This window comes from Callithrix jacchus, chromosome 3 (genome assembly GCF_049354715.1).
Source record: "Callithrix jacchus isolate 240 chromosome 3, calJac240_pri, whole genome shotgun sequence".
NCBI lineage: Eukaryota > Metazoa > Chordata > Mammalia > Primates > Cebidae > Callithrix > Callithrix jacchus.
The window spans coordinates 48,205,058-48,229,451 of NC_133504.1; the positions used below are offsets into that span (position 1 = coordinate 48,205,058).

The window sequence follows — 24,394 nt, forward strand, 5'->3', positions numbered from 1 at the left end:
TCTTTTAGCCATGGATTCTTCGCACCCCTCATTAAAACTGTAAATGAAACCTCCTTAGGTGTGGTGCTGTGAAGCAAGTGTATACATTGAGATCCATATTCTGTGACTGGATCGCATTAAAATATTATAATAATATATCCAGCTAAGAAATTCATAAGTACCTTTAGAAAGTGGTAATGTGTATATATATCCACTTCTTATCCCTAGTTAAATATGTAAGTATCTAAAGTGCATATTTGTACCAGAGACATAAGAAATTCTGCATAGCCTCTACCAGCCCCTTAAGCCAAGCCAGCCATGGCTTGTACCACATAACCTCACTGGCACCTACATGAGACCAGGTACATCAAGGTAGGCATCACTGCAACCTATGAGTGGGTGGGTTTTGTTGCAGAAAGACATTCGGAAGATGAAGTCTTGACATGTAGGGAGATACTGCAATGACCTTGTACACACTGAAGTCAGGAGGGAGCAGAAGCTTTAAATAAACAGAAGAAAGCTTGTAGAAGGAAGAAAGCCAGAGAAAAGCTAAGACTCCATGAGGGAGTTTAAGAGAAAGCAGTTCAGAACTTTTCCTTCTCAAGGAGTTTCCTCTTCTAGTTGTAAAGCCCTCTCTCTTGCCAATAAGCCCCTGCGTGCTTTGACAGAGTGGTTCTCTACGTCTTTCAACCAAAACAAAAATGCCTAATGTTTAGCAAGAAGAAGGAAATAGCAAGAAATATTTAAATTGTGTTCGATTTTACAAAAGAGCCTTACATTTGGAAACTCCTGACTTTACAGTGTTCAAATGATCTACTTAAATATACGTTTGAACTTTCCACTGAAATTAAATTATCTGAGTGTGGTTGCGTTTTTGTATGTATTTGTGTGATTTTAACAGAAAAAATGATGCTCTCTGAAACAGTCAAATTGGGGCCATGTGCTACTGGTACTTTCCATTAAAAAATTTAAAATGCACTGGCCAATAATGTTTAGATCAAGCTTGTCCAACTCACTGCCCTCAGGCCACATGTGGCCCTGGATTCCTTTGAATGCAGCCCAACACAAATTAATAACCTTTCTTAAAACATTATGAGATTTTTTTGTGATTTTTTTTTTTTTTTGGTTCATCAGCTACCATTAGTGTTAGTGTATTTTATGTGTGGCCCAACATAATTCTTCTTCTTCCAATGTAGCCTAGGGAAGTCAAAAGATTAGAAACTCCCGATTTTAAATATTCAACTATTTTATATGCTTTTCTAACAAAATAAGGAGTTTAATTTGAACAAAATTAAGTTACCAATTCAGCAGGTTGAGGGTTAAATGAAAGCTTAAAAACTCTGTGAGTTTTCCACAATTCTTTTCTTCTTTAACTTTTCATTAATCTGATGTATCTGAAAAGAGTCTGCCCAAATTTTTCAAAATAAAATTACCTCTGGGCTTCGACCACGCATTTTTCAAGCATGGATAATTTAAATCTAAAAGAGATTATTTCAGAAGGCTTTGAATGACTGAAAGGAAAGGCTTATAATGAAAATTACTTTCTCCTTCTAACACAGCATTGTATTGTCATATGGAATTCTCATATACTCAAACATAGCTATTTCCTCGTACGCTCCCACACAAAATAGAATCTAACTCAGTGCTTATCATGGTTCCAGAGACTAGGTACTGCAAGAGCAATCAGAGCCCAGGATGTACCGGTGGCTCTGCTTCTAACACTCTACATGACCTGGATCTATGTTATACTGATTCTAATTTTATTTCTGTGAAAAACATGGAACTAGATTAAATGGGCAGCCACTTATTACACTTAAAATGACATTTGCCTTTTAGCTGAAATTTTCTGGAGGCTCATTTGGAGATGGAAGTCATTCAGGGTACTCTGTGTAGAGCAGCTAAGCTTTCTAATGAACTGTATTCCCTTTCCATACCATGGGTATAATGGGAGTAACCTGCATAGAGCACCACAGAGGATGATTCTTTATCTACTACAATAAGTAGGGACTACTATTCAAAATCAGCTCCAAGGCCACTTCCTGCACAAAATGAAATGATTTGAATTCCAAATATACAAAAGGTATCATTGTTTCCCCTATCAACTGACACATGGAGTAGAAATTGCAGTTTTGACCCACACAATGTTACAGCAAAGATTTTCAGTAACTGATAAAATGGTAACCAGGAGGGTTTGAGGCTCTCAAATCTGAACTTAATCCTGGAGAATACGAACACGTAATACAGAGGGGATGGTGGGTAGAAGGTGTTCACGATAAGCCAGAGGTGGTTGAAGGTGTGCAAAAGTACTTCTTTAGTTCAGGAAGAAGATAGGATATAGAAACCTAAAAATTAATAGAGAAAAATAAATTTGGTTATGAGCCCTAATTGGTTTGGTATAACCTCCAGAAGAAAAAAAATGAAAGCATAACTTTAAAGTCAGAATTAAATGCAACCAGTAGAGGAGAAGGCAGGAAAGGAAGCAATAAAGCAAACATAGCATATGAGATAACATGAGAGAAACTAACATATTTTAACAGAAACTATGATAAATGTAAATGATTTAAATGTACAAGTCAAGAGAAAGACTTTTAAATTGGACTGAAAAGGATAAGATTTAGCAGTACATTGAGTATAGGAGGTATACTAAGGGCAGTCAGATATAGGAAAGCTGAAAACAGTAGAACAGAGGAAGATGTATCAAAGACGTACAACAAAAGCTGAACCTTAGGTTTCAGCCTGGATGTCATCAGTCCCATCCTCACAACAAGAAAAAGCCAAGCAAACAGAAAATCAACAAATTTTCTTAAACTCATCAGAGAACTGAATTTACAAGGCAAACTGTCTTTCCAAAATCTAGAGAGACAAATCCAGAGACTCACAGCCAAGATCTAGCTACCTTGGGCCAAAGCCACTGGTGCCATAAACTGGTAGGAATACTTAAATGGCAATTTTGAGGAATTGCTGGAGGCTGAGTGTAGATTAGCTTGGGAGACAGAAATGCCTGGGACCCATAGGCTTTACCTCAAGGTGAAGATAAACCACATTCTTGGCCATAAGGCACATCTAACCAAACTTAAAAGAATAAGAATTACACAAAGTGTGTTCTCAGACCACAATGGAAATGAACTAGAAATCAATCGATGAAAGATAACTGGAAAAATCCCCAAATATTTGGCGGGTCTAACAGGGGAAGAGAAACAGTGATCTTTAAGAAATACATACAGAGCCCTCTCCATTAATAAAAGTCCTACTCTTATGAAGAAATTCTTTATCAGAACCTCATCTGATGGCTGTGAGGGAGGAGATTCCTCTCGCTTCAACCCCCTTAACCTTCTTAACTCACCTAAAGGGGTGACTCTATAAGAATAAATGTTTGTGAAGGTCATCAGCGAAAGATCCAGACTCACTAAAAGACTACAATTGAACTGGAATATTATAGAATGTTCTCACACCTTACCTCCAGAACTACAGGGTTCCAGGAGCATGATAATGGATTACAGATAAAAGAACTGCAAGAAATAGGCTCTGATGAGGAATACTTAGAGAAGTCAGAAGTCAAAAGGGGAGATAAAAACCAGGACACAAGAGGAATTTGAAGTCTCTGGCATCTATAGCTACAGTAAACTTTAAACAAAGACTGACTCCTCCCCAGATACAAATAAATCCTTAAACTAGAGGCCTCATTACTTAAATTTCTACAACTGATTATAACATGCCCAACTTTCAACAGAAAGTTGCAAGGCACATCAAAAGGCAAGAACAAAACGCAGCCTGAAGAGACAAAGCAATCATTAGAATCAGACTGAGATATGACACACATTTTAGAATTAGCAGAAAGGAATTTAAAATATCTATGATTAATATGTTGAGGGCTCTAATAGAAAAAGTAGGCAGCATAAAAGAACAGATGGGTAGTATAAGCAGACAGATGGAAGTTCTCAGAAAAAAATTAAAAATAAATGCTATAAATCAAAAACACTGGAAGAGAAATGAAGAATGACTTTGATGGACCCATCAGTAAACTGGGCACAGCCAAGGAAATAATCAGTGAGCTCAAATATATATCAATAGAAACTTCAGATGAAAATGCAAAGAGAAAGATGAATGAAAAAAAAACAAACAGGGAACATCCAAGAATATTGGAGCAAGTTCTAAAGGAATTTGTAGTGAGTTCCTATAATTTTACATTGCCTTGGCATCCATTTTGAATATAAATTGAACTTTCTCATACCAGAAGCAGAGCTAAGTCACTGTGGACACAGTTTCCATTCTCCACCTCCTTCTAATTCCTCATTGTGGTCATTCCAGACATCTGCCCTATACAATTAGCTCCTGGTGACCACATTCCCATGGGACTCCTGAATAGTACTTAGTTGACTCACACCACTGACCCCACATCCCATATGGACTATGCAGATATAACACAGTGACCACCTTTCAGTCACAGCGTGACCTCCTAGAACTTAAGCCATCTTGTTTTAAACCCATCAATTAGAACTTTTCTCAGGAAATCAGCTTGGATAATGACTTGGACCTCAATAAAGGCTTCAACGCACAGATTCTTCTCTCTTGCTCCCACTAAGCATGCTTGTCTCAGTTGGCTCCCCATTTCTCCCATTAGACCTGAGAGTTGCGGCACCCTCTTTTCTCTGGGATATGTAAGTAATAAACTGCTTCTGTTACTGCATGTGTGTTGGCGAGTTGCCTCTTCCGTGTCTTACTTGACCAACACACCAGAGCCTAACTTCTTTCCTCATCAGGTCTCGTCTAGAGAGTGACTGTCTTAGTAGGAATAAATTGGACACAGATCAGACAAGAGCCACAAGGAGATGTGTCATTCAGAACAAGTTTTCTGTGAGAGGAACACCTGGTCATAGGCCAGACATTTAGGCATTAGGCAGTAAGCCAAGATATAGATGCATGAAAGGCACATTGTGGACATCCACAACCAAATATCCTATGTTACCATCAGGATGGGGCTAAAGTTTATAGTCTCTTTGCAGAAAGAGACCTCAAGAACAAATTAGAAGAAAATACCACAGACTTGGGTTACAGAAAGAGAACACAGAGAAAAGAGAGCAGCAGAAACATTTGAAGGAATAATGGGATACTCAGAAAACACAAAGCAGAATAAATATCAAAAACTCCTATAAATATTAAAATGTTTTCAAGCAGAAGGAAATTCAAACATAGATAAATATAAATATATTCCCATATAAATAAAGGAAGAGCATCAGAGAAGAAATAAAGGTAAAATAAAATATTTTTATTTGTCTTAATTGATCTGAGAATAACTGATAATGGTAATGATGTGTTGCAGCATATGTACAAATGAAGTGAATGACAGCAATGTCACAGAAGGAAAGCGAGCAGGACTGGGAATACTCCATTAAGTATCTGCATTGCATTTGAAACAAAATCACGATATTTCAAGGTGGATTTAGATTAGTTTAAAAATGTATGTTATAAAACCTAAGATAACCAGTAAAATGTATAGTTTTCAGGAACTATACTTTTTATACTATGAGAGGAATTAAACGGAATCATGTAAAATGCTCAGTTAAAACCAGAGAGAAAAGAAGTCTCTGTCAACAACTGTAAAACAGAAACATGTTTTATATAAATCCAAATACACTGTTAATTTCTTTAAATGTCAATGGTCTAAATGCAGCAATTAAAAGACAAAGACTTGTCAGCATAGATTAAAAAAACTATCTTGACTCATCCAAAGGGAAGCAAGGGGTAACTATACATTGTCTACAATAAGCTCATTTTAAATATAAAGACACCAGCAGATGAAAAGCAAAGGGATGGAAAAATAAAATCAGTCAGAAGAAACTGGAGTATTTATATTAATTTCAGACAAATAATGCAGACTTCAAAACAAGGAAGATTAGAGACACAAAGCAGCACTACATAATAGAAAAGCAATTATCCAAAGAGACATAACAATCTTAAATGTGTATATACCTAAAAACAAAATGCCAAAACACATGAGACAAAAACTGATAGAAATGAAAGAAGTATACAAATGTACAATTATTTTTTAAGAATTCAACATCCCCCCCCATCAGTAATTGATGGATCAGGTAAGCGAAAATAAAGTTATAGTTGACCCAAATGGCACTATCAGTCAACTTGATCTTAATGACATTTACAGATCACTCCATCCCTCAACTGCCAAATACACATTCTTCTCAAGCTCACATGGAGCACGCACCAAGATAAACCACATTCTGGGCCATAAAGCACATCTAACCAAACTTAAAAGAATAAGAATGATACAAAGTGTGTTCTTAGACCACAATGGAAATAAACTAGAAATCAATTGATGAAAGATAACTGGAAAATCCCCAAATATTTGGAATTTAAAAAACACTTTAAAATAGCACATAGTTAAAAGAAGTCTCAAGAAAAATTATAAAATATTTTTAGCTAAATGAAAAGTAAAATACAACTTACTAAAGTTTGTGGGACACAGTAAAAAAAAAAAAAGCGCTCAAGAGAAGTATATAGCATTACATGCACATATTTTTTAAATGAAGAAAGATTTAAAATCAGTGACCTAAGTTTCTGCCACCAGAAACTGAAGAAAGAATACTTAAGCCTAAAAGTAAGCTGAAGAAAAGAAATTATTAAAATTGAATCTAAAGCAAATAAAATTGTTATCTGCATCTGATAGAATTGGGGGGAAATGAAGTCTATGAAACTGAAAGGCCTGGCGCAGTGGCACAGGCTGTAATCCCAGCACGTTGGGAAGAAGAAGCCAGCAGATCACTTGAGATCAAGAGGTTGAGACCAGCCTGGCTATCGTGGCAAAACCCTGTCTCTATTAAAACTACAAAAATTAGGTGGTGCACACCTGTAATCCCAGCTACTCAGGTGTCTGAGACAGGAGAATCACTTGAGCCCAGAAGGCAGAGGTTGCAATGAGCTGAGATCGCACCACTGCACTCCAGCCTAAATGACAGAGAGCAACTCCATCAAAAAAAAAAAAAGAAAGAAAGAAAGAAAGAAGTCTGTGAAATTAAAACAAGGAAACAATGACGAAAATTAACAGAACCAAAGCTGGTTTTTTGAAAGGATCAATGAAACAAATAAACCCTAATCAAGAAAAAAAATGGAAGCAAATACGTAAATTACCAATATCAAAAATGAGGCTGGGCACCATGGCTCACACCTGTAATCCCAGCACTTTGAGAGGCCAAGGTGGGTGGATTACCTGAGGTCAGGAGTTCAAGACCTGCCTGGCCAAATTGGTGAAACCCATCTCTACTGAAATTACAAAAAATTAGCAGAGCATGGTGGCGCATGCCTGTAATCTCAGCTACTTGGAAGGCTGAGGCAGGAGAATCGCTTAAGCCAAGATTGCATCACTGAACTCCAGCCTGGGCAACAAGAGTGAAACTCCATCTCAAAAATAAATAAATAAATAAAAGAGGGGTCACCACCACTGTCCCCTTGGACATTAAAAGAATATAGAAATGCTATTAATATTTCTATACTTGGAAATATGATGACTTAGATGACTCCAATTTCTGGAAAGATACAAATGTCCAAAACCCACAAAAGGGGAAATAGGCAAAATAGCTCTCTATATATTAAATACATTCAATCAATAATTAACAATTGATCACTTCCTAATAAAGAAAATACCTGGCCCAGATGGTTTCACTAATCAATTTTACCAAAATTTTAAGGTGGAGATGATATCAATTCTTCATAATTTCTTCCAGAAAGTAGAAGCAGAAAGACTATTTCTTAGCTGATTCTATGAGATCAGCATTACCTTACTACTAAAATTAGAAATAGCTATGTATAAGAAAGGAAAACAAAAGACCAATATCTCTCATAAACACAGACGTAACAAATCGAATTCAACAACGCATATCAAATATTATACACTGCAACCATATGGGATTTATTTCAAGTATGCAAGGCTGGTTAAACACTTAAAAATCAGTCAGTATAAATCACTGCATCAACAGATTAAAGATGAAAATTAATGTGATCATATTAATTGTTGGAGAAAATAATCTGAAATAATTCCACACTTCAACAAATTTACAGGAAGAAAACAACCACCTTTGTGGTCTTCTCAAAAACATATTACTCAGTCAAATCATAAGAAAACCTCAGACAAATACTCACTGAGAGACATTCTACAAAATACATGGCTAGTAGTCATCAAAACTATCAAGGTATTCGAAAACAAGCAAGGTCTAAGAAACTGTCACAACTAAGAGGAACCTAAGGCGATGTGGCAACTTAACTTGGATGAATTCCTTGATTAAAAAAAAGGATATGAGGAGAACACTGAGGAAATCTGAATAAAGTATAGACACACAAGGCACAGACAACTGAAGAAAAATACACTAATTAGACTTTATAAAAAATTAAACTTGGCCAGGCACAGTGGCTCAAGCCTGTAATCCCAGCATTTTGGGAGGCCAAGGTGGGTGGATTACTTGAGGTTAAGAGTTCGAGACCAGACTGGCCAACATGGTGAAACCCCACCTCTAATATAAATATTAGCTGGGCATGGTGGCAGGCACCGATAATTCCAGTTACTCAAGACGCTGAGGCAGGAGAATTCCTGGAACCCAGAAGGCAGAGGTTGCAGGGAGCTGAGATCGTGCCACTGTACTCCAACCTGGGTTACAGAGCAAGACCCTGTCTCAAAAAAAAAAAAAAAAATTAAAACTGTATTGCACCAAAAGACACTATCAACAGAGAAAAAGGCAACCCACAGAATGGGAGAAAATACATGCATATTATACATCTGACAAAATATTAACCTCGAGAATATAAAAAGAACTCCTAAAATCCAACAACAAAAATAACCTGATTCAATAATAGGAAAAGGACTTGAATAGACCTTTCTCCAAAGAAAAAAATAAAATCATATGCAAAAATCACAGTCATTTCTATACACAATAACAGACAAACAGAGCACCAAATGATGAGCTAACTCCCATTCACAATTGCTACAAAGAGCATAAAGTATCTAGGAATACAACTAACAAGGAACGTGAGGGATCTCTTCAAGGTGAACAACCTACCACTGCTCAAGAAAATAAGAGAGGGCACAAACAGATGGAAAAACATTCCATCCTCATGTTTAGGAAGAATCAATATCGTGAAAACGGCCACACTGCCCAAAGTAATTTATAGATTCAATGCTATCCCTATCAAGCTACCACTGACCTCTTCACAGAACTGGAAAAAACCACCTTAAACTTCATATGGAACCAAAGAAGAGCCTGCAGAGCCAAGACTCTAAGCAGAAAGAACAAAGCTGCAGCCATCACACTACCTGACTTCAAACTATACTACAAGGCAATAGTAATCAAAACAGCATGGTACTGGTACCAAAACAGAGATATAGACCAATGGAACAGAACAGAGGCCTCAGAGGCAATGCCACACATCTACAACCATCTGATCTTTGACAAATCTGACAAAAATAAGCAATGGGGAAAGGATTCCTTGTTTAATAAATGGTGTTGGGAAAACTGGCTAGCCATGTGCAGAAAGCTGAAACTGGACCCTTCCCTGACACCTTACACTAAAATTAACTCCAGATGGATTAAACACCATAAAAACCATAGAAGAAAACCTAGACAATACTATTCAGGGCATAGGCATAGGCAAGGACTTCATGACTAAAACACTGAAAGCAATGGCCACAAAAGCCAAAATAGACACACGGGATCTAATTAAACTAAAGAACTTCTGCACAGCAAAAGAAATTATCATTAGAGTGAACTGGCAACCAACAGAATGGAAAAAAAAATTGCAATCTACCCATCAAAGAGCTAATATCCAGAATCTACAAAGAACTTAAAGAAATTTACAAGGAAAAAACAACCCCATTAAAAAGTGGGCAAACAATATGAACAGACACTTTTCAAAAGAAAACATTTATGCAGCCAACAAACATATGGGAAAAAGCTCATCACTGGTCATTAGAGAACTGCAAATTGAAACTACATTGAGAGACTATCTTACACCAGTTAGAATGGCTATCATTAAAAAATCTGAACCACAGATGCTGCAAAAGATGTGGAGAAATAGGAATGTTTCTACACTGTTGGTGGGAGTGTAAATTAATTCAACCATTGTGGAAGACAGTGTGGTGATTCTTTAAGGATCTAGAAATAGAAATACCATTTGACCCAGTAATCCCATTACTGGGTATATATCCAAAGGATGCTAAATTTCTCTGTTATAAAGACACATGCACACGTATGTTCACTGTGGCACTGTTTAAATAGCAAAGACTCAGAGCCAACCCAAATGCCCATCAATAATAGACTGGATAAAGAAAATGTGGCACATATATACCATGGAATACTATGCAGCTATAAAAAAGGATGAGTTCATGTTCTTTGCAAGGACATGGATGAAGCTGGAAATCATCATTCTCAGCAAACTGACACAAGAATAAAAAACAAAACATCACATGTTCTCACTCATATGTGGGTATTGAACAATGAGAACACATGGACACAGGGAGGGGAACATCACACACTGGGGTCTTTTGGGAGCTGGAAGAGATAGGGAAGGGATAGCAGGAGGGATTGGGGAGGGATAACATTAGGAGAAATACCTAATGTAGATGATGGTGGGATGGATGCAGCAAACCTCCATGGCATGTGTATACCTATGTAACAAACCTGCACTATCTGCACATGTACCCCAGAACTTAAAGTATAATACTAATAATAAAAGGAAAATATACAAATATCCAATAAGCACACAAAGAGATGCTAAACATTACTAATCCTTAGGGAAATGCAAATCAAAACTCCAAATGACATACCACCTCACACCCACTAGGATAGCTACTATCAAATAAACAAGTATTAGCAAATATGTAGAGATATTAGAACCCTGGTGTACTGTTGGTAATGTAATATGATGTAACCACTGTGGAAAACAGCATGGCAGTTGCTCAAAAAATTAAAATAGAATTTCCTTATCATTCAGCAATTCTATTTCTAGTTATACAATAAAAAGAATTGAAAGCAGCATCTTGAAGTTGCATTTGTACACCCATGTGTATAGTAGCATCATTCACAATAATCAAAATATGGAAGCAAACAGTGTATCTATCAACAAATGAACAGACAAAAAAGAGTGGTATAAACATAGAACAGAATATTATTCGGCCTTAAAAAAAAGAAATTCTGACACGTTACAACATGGATGAACTCTGAGGGCATTATGCTAAACTAAATAAACCAGTGACAACAAGACAAATCCTGTATGATTCCTCTTTATATAGTACCTAGAGGAGTCAAAGTCATAAAGGAAGAAAGCAGAATGGTGGTTGCCAGAAATGTAGGGAAATGGGGACGAGGTATTATTGTTTCATGGATACAATTTCAGTGTTGCAAGATGAAAGGAGTTCTGGAGAGGGAGGTGGTGATGGCGGCACAACAATATGAATGCTTTGAATACCCCTGAACTGTGTACTTGAAAGTGGTTAAGATGACAAATTCCATTATATATATTTTACCACAATAAAAAGATTTTATTTTAAAAATTTAAAAGTAAACACTTAAAATAATAAAAATACCACATGAGCTAATAAATAATTCAGCATAATTACAAAATAAAGATTAACTTATAAAAGTGAAAAAGGTTCTTCTATACTCCAAAACAAACTAGAAAATAAAATAACCTTTTTTAATAGCAATAAAAACAACAAAGTATCTAGTATAAATACAACAAAACAATAAAGTACCTAATAAAGGATGAAAAAGATCTTTAAGGAGGAAAAGCTTAAACTCTTTTAAGGACATAAAGTGAGAAGAACTAAATAAATATATCATACAATAGAATATTGCAAAGATACCAAAACCGCTCAAAATGTTTCTTGCATTTAAAATAGCACTAATAATGTTCCAGTAAGATTATTTTTTTGTAAATTTGGCAAACCTTTTCTAGTATTTTGATGGAAGAATAAAGATTTATAAATAGTTGTCAAATTTTGTTTTTTCCTTTTACAATTGATTTTTTATATTTATTTTCACAATAAAAATATCTTCATTACTTTTTCCTGATTATATAAAAGAAAACATTGTCTTTGTAAGAAATTAGAACAATATACGAAGACATAAAGAAATCAGCTAGAATTTCCACCTTTGACACACAGTGATAATCTATTCTTTTTTTTGTTAAGAGAAGGGACCTCACTATGTTGCCCAGGCTGCACAGCACACTGCAGCCTTAAGTCTGATGGGGCTCAGAGCAATCCTAGGACTTGGGCCTAAGGCCCATACATAACTTTACATAGGTATGATCATACCACACATTCTCTCTTTATTATGGACACCTTTTCTCCACTGTCTTCTCCAATTCCATGCAGTCATGTTATCACTCTATTTCTCCATAATCATATATCCTACACATACATATATGCATATTGTTATAAATCATTCTCATGGCTATAGAATACTACATAGCATTTGAACCATAAGTCAGTTATAGTCATGTCATTAGGCATATTCTTTACTTCTAGTTTTTGGTGAGTATAAACAATAGTACAAGAAAGGTCCTTGTATATTATAAATTCATACACTTTTTTCCTTTAATTTCATGGACAAGATTTGTACTTTTATTTCTATAAGAGAGATTTCCAGGAATAGAAGGGTTGAGTAGAAGAGAATGTGTATTTTTAATTTCTATAAATATTGCCGTATTTCCTTCCCAAAATACTATAAATCTTGACACTCCACCAATAATATGTATCATACTACACTTTCCTCTACATACTTATCCAATGAGCTACTGTTATTATAATGTGAATTTTTCTGTCCTTTTTTGAATTTGTGTTTCTTTTCACATTTATTGGCTGTTTTCTGGATTCATGTCTATATACATTTTAATTGGGTTGTTCATCATTGAATAACGTAGAAATTGATCACTAGAGTTGAAAATACATTTTTCTTGTTCCATTAGTGCCTATTGATTTTTATGGGGTGTTTTTCCATACAAAACTTTTAATTTTTATATAGTCAAATATTTCTATCTCCTATTACAGATTTTGGATTTCCAGTGTTGCTAGGAAGATATCAGAAATTCAACTACTGTGTATGTTTTCTCATAGATTTTTAGCAAAGGTTTTTTGTTATTTCTAAGCCTTTATTCATCTAGAATATTTTTAGTACAACATATATTTATTTCTTTCCATATAAATAGCCAGTTCTCTGTTAGGTCAATTTTGCAAAAAGAAAAACAGCTGAGGACTTAAACTCAGATGCTAAGGCATGCCAGAAAGCTACAGTAATTTAAAGTAATGCAGTATTGATACAACAGAGAGCTCAAAATATGCCAATATTTTTGTGATATGTGACTTCCTACGTTATAAGGTTGACACCAAAAAAAAAGTGAGAGAAGATGAAAGATGGCTTGTTTAGTAGATGGTCTTAAAGAAGGTAGTTTACATGGAAAAATAAAATGAAAAACATAGGTGTATTTCAAATGGGTTAAAGACTTGAGCATGAAAGTTAAAATATAAAGAAAATGTAGGGGAATATCTTGGTAATCATGGGCAAAATATAATATATACATGTATATACAGAAAATGTATATATATGTATTTCTATGTATGTGTAAATACATATATATGTGTATATCCATATATATGTATATATCCATATATACACATTCTCAGGGATATATCTGGATATATCTCTATATCTGTGTATACATAGAGAGAGAAAGTTGAATAATACCAAGTTTTGAAGAGAATATAGAGAAATAAAAGCTTTTATGCAACACTGATGTGAGTGAAAGTCATAAGATTTTTCTGGAAAGCAATCTTACTATGCTTAATGAAACTGTGAATTTTTATATATTAATCTCACCATAAAAATAAATCCCAGAGAAACTCTTAAAACTCCCATAAGAAACATGTACAAGCAGACAATTCGCTATTGCTGCTTTATATATTTGCCATAAGAGAAACCAATAAATGCGGTAATAATGGGTGTGTATTATGGGATCCTACATGTACAAAACATGTTTCATGAAAACAATTTAAAAAAGAAACGGAATGAGATCAGTAGCATAATACCAGTTGCAAACAGTTAAGTGTGTGCATATGTACATATGCACATTTATATATGTATGTATGTATATGTATATACGTATGTGGATACACACTCCTCTCTACCAAGGTCACTTAGCCAATTAGTGGCCATACTAAAACAAAGCCAAATATACAGACCACTCTACCCCACTGCCTCCTTTACATAGGCTTTAAGCAAAGAAGCTATAGCTTAAAAGTTGTCAGGCTGGGCGCGATGGCTCATGCCTGTAATCCCAGGACTTTGGTAGGCCGAGGCAAGCAGATCATGACTTCAGAAGATTGAGACCATCCTGGCTAACATGTTGAAACCCCATCTCTACTAAAAACGCAAAAAATTAGCCAGGCATGATGGTGAGCACCTGCAGTCCCAGCTACTCAGGAGGCTGAGTCAGGAGGATTGCTTGAACCTGGGAGGTGGAGGTTGCAGTGAGCTGACATTGCACCACTGAACTCCAGCCTGGGTGACAGAGGGAGATTCCGTCTAAAAAAAAAAAATTGTCATGGAGTCTTGTTTGCTGTAAAATATGCCCACCACATATTTTAAATCAACTTAACTATAGCATAGAGTTGGGGCAGTATATCTTGGGTTTTTTCTGCCCAACCTCTTCTCCTTTGGGACTTAGTCCTCTCTAGCTCCACATGTTTCTGGGGGATTGCTGGTCCCAGAAACCCCTGCATAACCACCACCACAAACACCAAAATGGGCACCTAATCCAAGCTAATTTAATTATGCTCTCTCCCAAGGAATTGACTCTTGGGCAGAACACAGAAACTGATGTGGGTGATGGACCCAACCGAAAGAGAAAGCCCCAGACTCCTGCTCATCAGATGGGTGAAGCAGATGTTCCCGTCTTTCTCAAAGTCTGCTAGTTCAGCTCTTTCTTGGATTGTGTGGGTTGCCCAGCCTCTCCCCAAAATGTTTTTGTTGATTAAATTAGTCTTTGTTGTTCTTAGCCTGTCTAAATGTAATATGCTAATTACAATAAACTTGAAACATTCAATAAACAGTCGTTTTTCATGGTGCTTTGGAATGTGACTGGGCTGTGGAGGGGGTTGATCTGGATGGCCCATGTTTCTTAAAACATATTTTCATGAAAGTATAATTTTTTAAGGCTTTTTATTCTGTAACAAACAGAGAAATTCAAATTCGTTGGATCAGTCATTCCAAAAGGGTCATTTCAGTATCCTATTGTCTGGAAGCACATTCAACTCGTCGAGTGTTAGAAGATCTGGAATTACCTGAATGTGAACCTCTCTGACTTCTTTCTTTGCTTTCTTCCTTCACTCCCACCTCTCCCACCTCTTTTCTCATGGGAAGGACAATATAAGTCACAGTAGCGTACTGGTTGGATGTAGACAAGGGTGCATTATTTGCTAGATGACTGTATATTTTCTGATGAAAAAATTGTTTAAACACTTTCTATTTTTTCCACTACTGAATTACATCCCATGTCGAGTCTGCTACAGAAATTAATGCAGTGAATAAACATAAGAAGTAAAATCCTGCTATAGCTACCTAGAACATAAATCATCATAGCACAAATGCATTTGCTGTTTGTATTTCTGGAACTCAAAATATTTCACATATTATCTCAGCTCCTAACATTGCCATGAGATAGATAGATAACCTTAGGTATGCAGCACCTTTGATCTGGATGTCTAGAACATTCTGTGCACACTTTCTCCGTCTTATATTCTTATGAGTCAGCAAGATGACAAGGGCTAACCTCCTTGCTTTACTGTAATGGAAACAGACTCAAGAGAGACAATGACTTGCGTGTTGTCAAACTGCAGTTTGGCCACAGAAGTAGATATTGTGCTATCCCTGGTATCTCTCATAAAAATCACTTAAGAAGATGAGAAATGAGAAGCTTGGGTTAAAAGAAATGAAAAGTGAGACAGAAGAGGGGAGAACGTGATGGTCACCTTACTTCAAGGTACTAATCTGCTCTCACAAAACAAACTAGAAAAAAATCTCTTGGTCAAAAAAAAAAAATCTCAGCTAAGACAAGGTCGGTTTCCAGGAAAAGTAAGTCTCTTTTACTTCCTTCTCTTCTCTTCTACTTATGGTGAGCAAGGTAAGAAAGAGTGAAGATGAGGGAAGGAAAGAACACCAGACCCACAAGGCAATTATCAAACTGTCTTAAAAGGTAAATCAGCATTGATTTTAGAAGGCTTTTTTATGCAACTAAAGGCAGGAGAAGAAGATAGGAGTTTTTGATATTTATTCTGCTTTGTGTTTTCTGAGTACCCATTATTCCTTCAAATGTTTCTGCTGCTCTGTTTTCTCTGTGTTCTCTTTCTGTAACCCAAGTCTGTGGTATTTTCTTCTAATTTGTTCTTGAGGCCTCTTTCTGCAAAGAGACTATAAACTTTAGCCCCATCCTGATGGTAACATAGGATATTTGGTTGTGGATGTCCACAATGTGCCTTTCATGCATCTATATCTTGGCTTACTGCCTAATGCCTAAATGTCTGACCTATGACCAGGTGTTCCTCTCACAGAAAACTTGTTCTGAATGACACATCTCCTTGTGGCTCTTGTCTGATCTGTGTCCAATTTATTCCTACTAAGACAGTCACTCTCTAGACAAGACCTGATGAGGAAAGAAGTTAGGCTCTGGTGTGTTGGTCAAGTAAGACACGGAAGGGGCAACGTACCAACACACATGCAGTAACAGAAGCAGTTTATTACTCCCCAGAGAAAGGAGGAAATGACTGTCATGCTCTAATTCAGGTTGCCTGTTGACCATGGCTTGGCAATGCAAAAGTGAAATGTCTGAAGCTACAAGGGCCTTTGGTGGTAGTAACAAATACTAGGTATTACCTTAAAATCCCTGGCATGATATTTTCTTCCACCAAAATTTGAATTTTTTTCAGAGGACACTGGAGCTCTAAACCTTCCCACAAAAGCAAATCCAACATGTTTAAACTACTTCTCTTAATCTTCCCAGCAGATAGTCCAATAGATAAAGGAGCTTTGGTACCAACTCACTTCTCATTCTCTTGATAGAGAAACTAATGATCTAGAGATTTCTGTGATGTATTTTTGAGCTAAAACGTTCCCATACGCATTTATATGGCTTCTTTATTTTTGTACTAACACATACCTTAGCACAGCAAAGATAAGAAAAGTGGCCGCCCGTAACAAAAACAAAACTTTGTGTGCATCTGGAAAACTTCTTTTGAATGAGAAAAATGATCAGTTGTCAAATGTGATATTGAAGTTATTTTGGTGAATCACATACCTATTTCTATTAGGGAAACACGTCACATGAAATAGTTTGTGCTACAACAGGAAGAGAGCCTTTCTAATAAAAACGGAGCAATAAAGAACATTTCCTTCTAGCCATCTAGTATGTCACTAAATGCATTTCTACCTGGTTTTGTTTACAGAGATAAGACATTTTTAACTATCCAACTAAGCAACAAATGTGCTGTAAGTAGTTGGATAGAACCTTGTTTGTGTGGACTTTGGGATCAGACCTGATATTAGAGAAATTTGGAAATTGAAGTATTTTCAAAGAAGTTAGAATTCAACTCCACCAGGGACTTGTAGCATATTGTTGGTGAGCCACTCAGATCACTTTGGACCCCTTTTACCTTTTCTGTGCCAACCCACCTCTACCCTTTGCTCCTCACATTCATCTCTGGCTTCTAATGGCCAATACCATCCCCCTACACTGTCCTCAGAGGCCCTGAACTCAGGCAACTGGAAGCAAGGCTTTGCCCAAATATGGTAACAGGAAGTTCCTGGGAATGTACTCTCCTTGCCTGCCCCTCTTCCCCCTACCCTCACTATAGCCCTTAGCAAAGGACTAGCTGGTGCTGGACTGGGGACATCCCAGTTTCTTTGCCTAGGGCCAAGACACTCAGAGATGTGAATAATACTCCAGCCCTCCTCTTTGGGATCAGACTAAGGCCCAGAAAGATGTCATCTGAAATCCCACCTTTGCTAGGCCTGCCCCCTCTCCCTTCCCAGCTTTCCCTGGAAGTTGCTCCTTAATAAATCACTTGGCCACAAATCCTCTCTGAGCCTGCTTTTAGGGAAACTAACCTAAGACAGTAGCTGAAAACAACTGATAAAACAACACCATCTGCATTTCCTACTAATCTGTAATTAGTACTGTACGTGTATCTATCTATACTGTTCCAAAACAGAATTTTCTCTGAATTAATTTATACTAATCAATTATAATTCCACAGTCTACTAATTACCTTCCTAAATCTTTCCCTCAAAGAGAATATAAAGCTAAATATCATCCTATTGCATATGAATGTCAAATTGAAAATTGAAGTAATACAAATTAGTGAAGATTTAAAAATCACGTTTAGCTTTGTAGCAGTTTTGAAGATGTTTTGATAAAAAAATTTAAGTCAAATGCCTTTTAAAAAAGAATCTGTATTTTTTTATGCCCTTTCAGAGAAATTTGTCTACTTTCAAATTAAGGTAGCAGTTGTTTAGCTAATAGGATTTAATTTTGAGAGCGGACAAGCTATAAAAATGTTAGGGAGAAAGTCATGACAAATCAGGAGCATTTTTTAAAATGAGTAGTAAATGTTTTTTGACCCACTTCCAACTCATTAAAGTATTTCTGAATCCAACTTAAATCCTTGCCTCAGAACCTTAGCCTTTAGTGAGAAAATTGAATTAATTTTTTGAATTTAACTTATAAAGGTCAAAAGGAACATATTTCAGATGACATAGGAAATTAAGTATGAGCTATTTCATTTTCCTTTGTTTAGTGCATAATATATCATTTATTTAAAAACAATGAGGGAAAAATATTTTTATACAGAATGGTGTTCATTTTCTAATTAGAAAAACATGATCAGACTCCTTTTAGATTAATTTTGTCTCTATTGTTTGACACCAGAAAAAAATCCATATCTAATACGGGTTACCTTTTGAATAATAAGTAAACCTATATATAAGCAGGAGTAAACTGGAGGACAGAAGCAGTATATGTCCCTCAAAGCAAATCCAAAATCCAAAAGGTAAATCTGTTTACTCCATAAATATTTTTTGAGCATCTAAAATGTGTCAAACACATATATGCCTCCTCCCCTGATGGAACTTAGTCCAGAAGTTTTCTTCTCAATTTTTTTTCCTTTTGTGACTTCTTTGCAGTGTTTGACACTGCTGACCAATGTCCTCCCTCAAAATTACCTTCTCAGGAGTCTAGAGAGAGTCTAGACCTCTGAAATGTTGATCCCTCCTGGCTTCCTACTGTTTTTTCTTCACTTCCTTCAGCTCCTTTCTTTTGTTCCTCTCCAAATGTTGATTTATCTGAGTCAGTTCACATCTAGTCATTTACTTGGCTTGATCTACTCTGCACAAGTTACTAACACCAGATAAACTTTTCTAATTTCAACTAACCTTCTGGGACCTAGATGCATACTCTAACTGTCCACTTCACTGCTCCACCTGGCTAACCAAAATACTTCAGACTCAAGGTGTCCTCCCTCTTCTCACCAAAAAACAAGCAAAGGGGAAAATTATCCCTCTCTGTCTTACCAATTCATGAAACACAGAAGCCCATTAATGACGAAACCAACTTAGCTGCCTTAGAACCTATTATCAGGACCACTTTAATTGTTCCTATCTGATTCTTTGGTTTCCAATCTCTTCCCACTTTTCCACTCAATCAAAATTCATGTAATACCATTAAAGTTATCAATTATAAATCAGATATGAATAATATTAATCTTCACTTCAAAATCTGCATAGCCATTTTTTTAATCATAGTGTAAAAGCGAAACTTCTAAATAGGGTACACAATGCTCTTCCCATCTAATCTCAGCCTGCATTTTACAGCTTAATCTATACCCAACCCTATCACAGATCCAACAGTGCTGGATCTATCATGGTTTCTTGAAATCACCAGGCATTTTCAAGCCTCTGTATTTTTGCTCATGCAATTCTCACTGCCTGCAATGCTCCCTACACCACCTCATACCTGACTCGTGACATAACTGAAAGCATCTTGAAAATAGGTACTGACTTTTATTCATTTTTATACCTTCAGAACATAGTCTATACTTAGATTCTCTCACGGATGTTCAATTAATGTTGAATTCAAAATCCTTTCCAGTGTGGTTCCCACTTTCTTTTACTGTCTTATCTCTGGCCTTTCACCCAATTTAACAAATTTTCTAGTCAGATAAACTATTCATCATGACTGAACCTATGAGGCTGTCTCAAGCTTCAGCCTCTTTGTTAAATCCTATTCAGCCTCTAAGAGTCAACTCGATCTAGACAAATCTATACTCTAGATGTGTGTTCTCATTTGTTCTGTGACGGTTTTCCCATCTTCTCTCTACAGACACACCCGAATGAAATTAATCAATGTTCTTTCTCAATAACTGATTATCCAAATTATAGTACTTACCAGATTAAATCATATATATATATGTCTTGGTCTCTCACACTGAATCATGAGATACTTATCTTGTTTCACTTATATATAGCAGAAACTAGCATAATACAAGGTACCCAGTAAGTGACTGAAATTTTGAATGGAATTGATCTGAATTGAAAAATAGACCAGATTAGTTGGGGCATAGGATTCTTATATTCTCATGGTTCACAACTGTAGCTAACATTAAAATATCATCGGGAGCTTTTATAAAATACTAACACCCCTGCCCCATCTCAAGATAATCTCATTTAGTTGGCCCAGGGAGGGTCCAGCACCAGTACTGTCTGCAATGTTCCATAGGTGATTAGAATGTTCCAGTGATGGTGGCGGGCAGCACTGGAGGAAGGAGCAAGGGTCAGACTGCAGAGTTCCGCAGATGCCAGCCCAAGGAAATTCAGGTGCTAGCTTGCCCTGGGGCCACATCCCTCACCATGGATTTGCTGACTGAACAAGGGTCTTCTGAGACTTGAAAGAGGGGTAATTCTCCATAATGAAATTATGCAGGGTCCTGAGGCCTACTTACCTTCTCCATGCAAGATACATAGCACTAAAAATCCTCTCTTTCTTTCTCTCTCTCTCCCTCCCTCCTCCTTCAGATACTTGAAACTAAAACAAGCATCCTGTGTCTGCCTCTTGGTCTACATGAAGAGCTAATGGTATAGTGGTGGAACACTGTAAGCACCAACATGGGTTCTCAGACTCCATTCGAACCTTGGCTCATAGCCGTCGCTGGTGAGCAGACCCTCCTCATTACCAGCCGTTGAATCCAGGTTGCAGATTTTTTCAACTACATCTCATTGTCTCAGAGACACCGGCAGTAGCCTGTGTCCCCTCTTTAGAAATATGGATCTTAGTTTCACAGGGCCCCTCCTCTGACCATCAAACACCATAGCAGTGAAGCAGCAATCCCATCCCTTCTCAGAGGTCTGAAACCCCAGCCCTCTTGGAGGCCCCCTCCAAGCTTTTAAGTTTTAAAGACTCCAACCACGTCATGCTGTCAGCCCCTCTCAGCCCTGGGAGTAATAGCCACCTTCTACAGTTGTTAACTTGGAGATATTTTTGTGTTCTCTTTTTCCTTTTAAACTCTTCACTGATTAACTAAAAATTCTTTATGCTAAATTCTCCCTGTTAAAATAACTGGTAGGGTTCCTTCCTTGGATTGCATCCTATTATTCTAGGCCAGGCTTTAACAGCAATGTTGGCCTGAATTATGTCACAGTTACTTCTATACCTTGAATCTCTCAGCAGTCTTCATGGGCATCTGGCTCTGTAACCTCAGCCAGAAATACTTGAGTTGTTATATTTGATCCACTACTGATGTAGTAGGGCCACAAGTTATGGACTATTTAACATGAATTCTATTTACTTACAAAATAAGAATGATATTAGCAGCCTATTCTTTTAGGAATAATGAGTATAACCAGGAGATCTTTAGCTCTTGTAAGGAATGTTTCCATGGCATCTTTGGATTTACCAATATTATCACCTACACAAGTACCTGGCTTCCTTTCCGGGGCTCTCAGTTGTACCAGGCATTAAAGGTAAAAGGACAAATTACAATGAGATGAATGCTAGGGGAGATTAAGCTCCCTCTCTAGCTAAACAACTCACTCTTACACCATGGTTTCATAGACACATGATATAAAATTTTCTCTCAAAATGCCTTAATATGATGTTTATCTTTAGATTAATTCCAAGGCAGTTGAATTTTTAAATAGGTAAACTTACAAAGTATTAATATGTACAAGACTATCAAAACTGATATTCAGGGGTTAATGCATGTAAGTATTAATGTAAGCATACGTTAACCCCTGAATATCATAATCTATGCTTACATTTTGCATGAATTATTATAATTAATTCTTACACAATCCTATAAAGCAGACTATATTATTATGTCTCTTATTGCAGTTGAGAAAACTGAGACATCACGAGGTAGAATAACCTTTTGATATTTTTCTGTCTCCCATCTGTCACCTTCCTGGCCCTGAGAGGAAGCCTATTTTCCCTCTTAATCTTAACTCTGGTGCCCTTCTCTCTACATTGTTAGCTGGCTCTATGCCTGTTGCTAAATTTATCTGATAGGTTCATGATCCCCAAATTCTTCCCTCACTTTTTCCTATGGGAGATCATAGTCTGTGTTGATGGTGGGGTGTAATAACTTATAAGCAGCTGAACTGGAATTCCGACTACAGAGTACAAAGTCCTCAACTGTGTGCTTGCCATACTGCTATTTTTGTTCCACATATCCACTTTGTGAATGTAGCACTTACATTAAAGGCTCCATATCATTTGTCTTCACTAATGATCAGATGAGTGATTACTTTTACAACAGTTTAAGGAATTATTATCTTTCACTCCTCCATTCCATAACTTCCATGATTTGGAATTATAAATATGTTTTTCTATATATTACAGTTTTTACCTTATGAGTTTATGAAAGTTCATTAGCAAGTCATGCTAATTGAATACAATGTATTTGTCTGTGGGAATTAAGTTAGACATGGTGGTAAGGTTCTTAGGTCAGTCCACAAAAAATGTGCAGTTGCTCCTCATATGCCCAGAAAACTGTGATTAGTAGTAGAATTAAGTAGAAAAAAACAGTTGCATTTTGCTTTTAAGATTATAGAATAGATTTCTAAAATAATTTGTAATAATTTTTTAAAGCCTATAGAAGTCAGCAGAGGTACGGGAAGGCCAAATCTTGGGGGAAACACACAGAGGAAATAGTAGAGAACAGAAGTGAGTCTGACCCCAGGCTTCGTCCAAAGGGAAAATACCACTCCGTTGTTTTCTATCTGTCTGTCTACACATCCCACAATCAACACAACTATATGTTCTCCCATAGGAAAAAGGGAGGAAAGAAGTTGGGGATTATGAGCCTATCAGACAAATTTGGTGACAGGCATGGTGCCACCCAACAATGTAGAGAAAAGGGCACCAGAGTTAAGATTAAGAGGAGAAATGGGCTTCTTCTCAGGGCCTGGAAAGTGATAGATGAGGGACAGAAAGAAAACTCTTCTGAGTGACAACTTTGTTACCAGAAGTCAATGTGTTGGAGCCCCATCAAAGAGTGAGAAGAGGAGATTTCTTTAAGAAAAAAGCACTTTACTGTGATATCATCACAGGTCAAAGCCATGTAATACATAAGCCACAGGTAAACTGCACGTATTGTTGAGGTCATTTCTACACAGTACTTTTTGAGAATCACAATTATCCTCACTTTCTATTATTCAGTTGTTTAGATAAGATTTTAAACAGATCTTGTTTCCAGGGATAATCTATTACTCAAAGACACTTTTAGCAAAATCCTCCTGATAAAGAATAAATCCCAACTGTTTAATTCTGAAGAGATTTTACATTTTTAAGCTGATTCATTTATTCTTTCACTCAGCAAGTATTTATCACATACTATGTGCAGAGTACTGACCTACATGCTGGAAGATACAACAGTGAGCAAAACAGATAAAAAGTGTCTGCCAGCCGGGCACAGTGGCTCGTGCCTATAATCCCAGCACTTTGGGAGGCCAAGGAGGGCAGATCACCTGAGGTCAGGAGCTCGAGACCAGCCTGGCCAACATGGTGAAACCCCATCTCTACTAAAAATATAAAAATTAGCCAAGCATAGTGGCGCATGCCTGTCATCTCAGCTACTCAGGAGACTGAGGTGGGAGGATCACTTGAACTTTAAAGGCGGAGGTTGCAGTGAGCCGAGATTGTGCCACTGCACTCCAGGCTGAGCGACACAGCAAGGCACCGTCTCAAAAAAAAAAATGATGTCTACCATCAGAGAGCTTGCATGCTAGTTTTATGATAAATGGAGATTCATCTGCAAGTAAATTAATTTTCAAAAAAGTTTTTATAAGGTGTCAATCCTGAACTTCAGTATTTA

General features: G+C 36.8%; 1 long non-coding RNA gene across 1 annotated transcript in view; it reads right to left on the minus strand.

Moving 5' to 3' along the window:
* LOC144581738 (uncharacterized) overlaps positions 1-24,394 on the minus strand; it is a 69,057-nt gene that overhangs the window by 28,607 nt on the left and 16,056 nt on the right. The window lies entirely within an intron of this gene.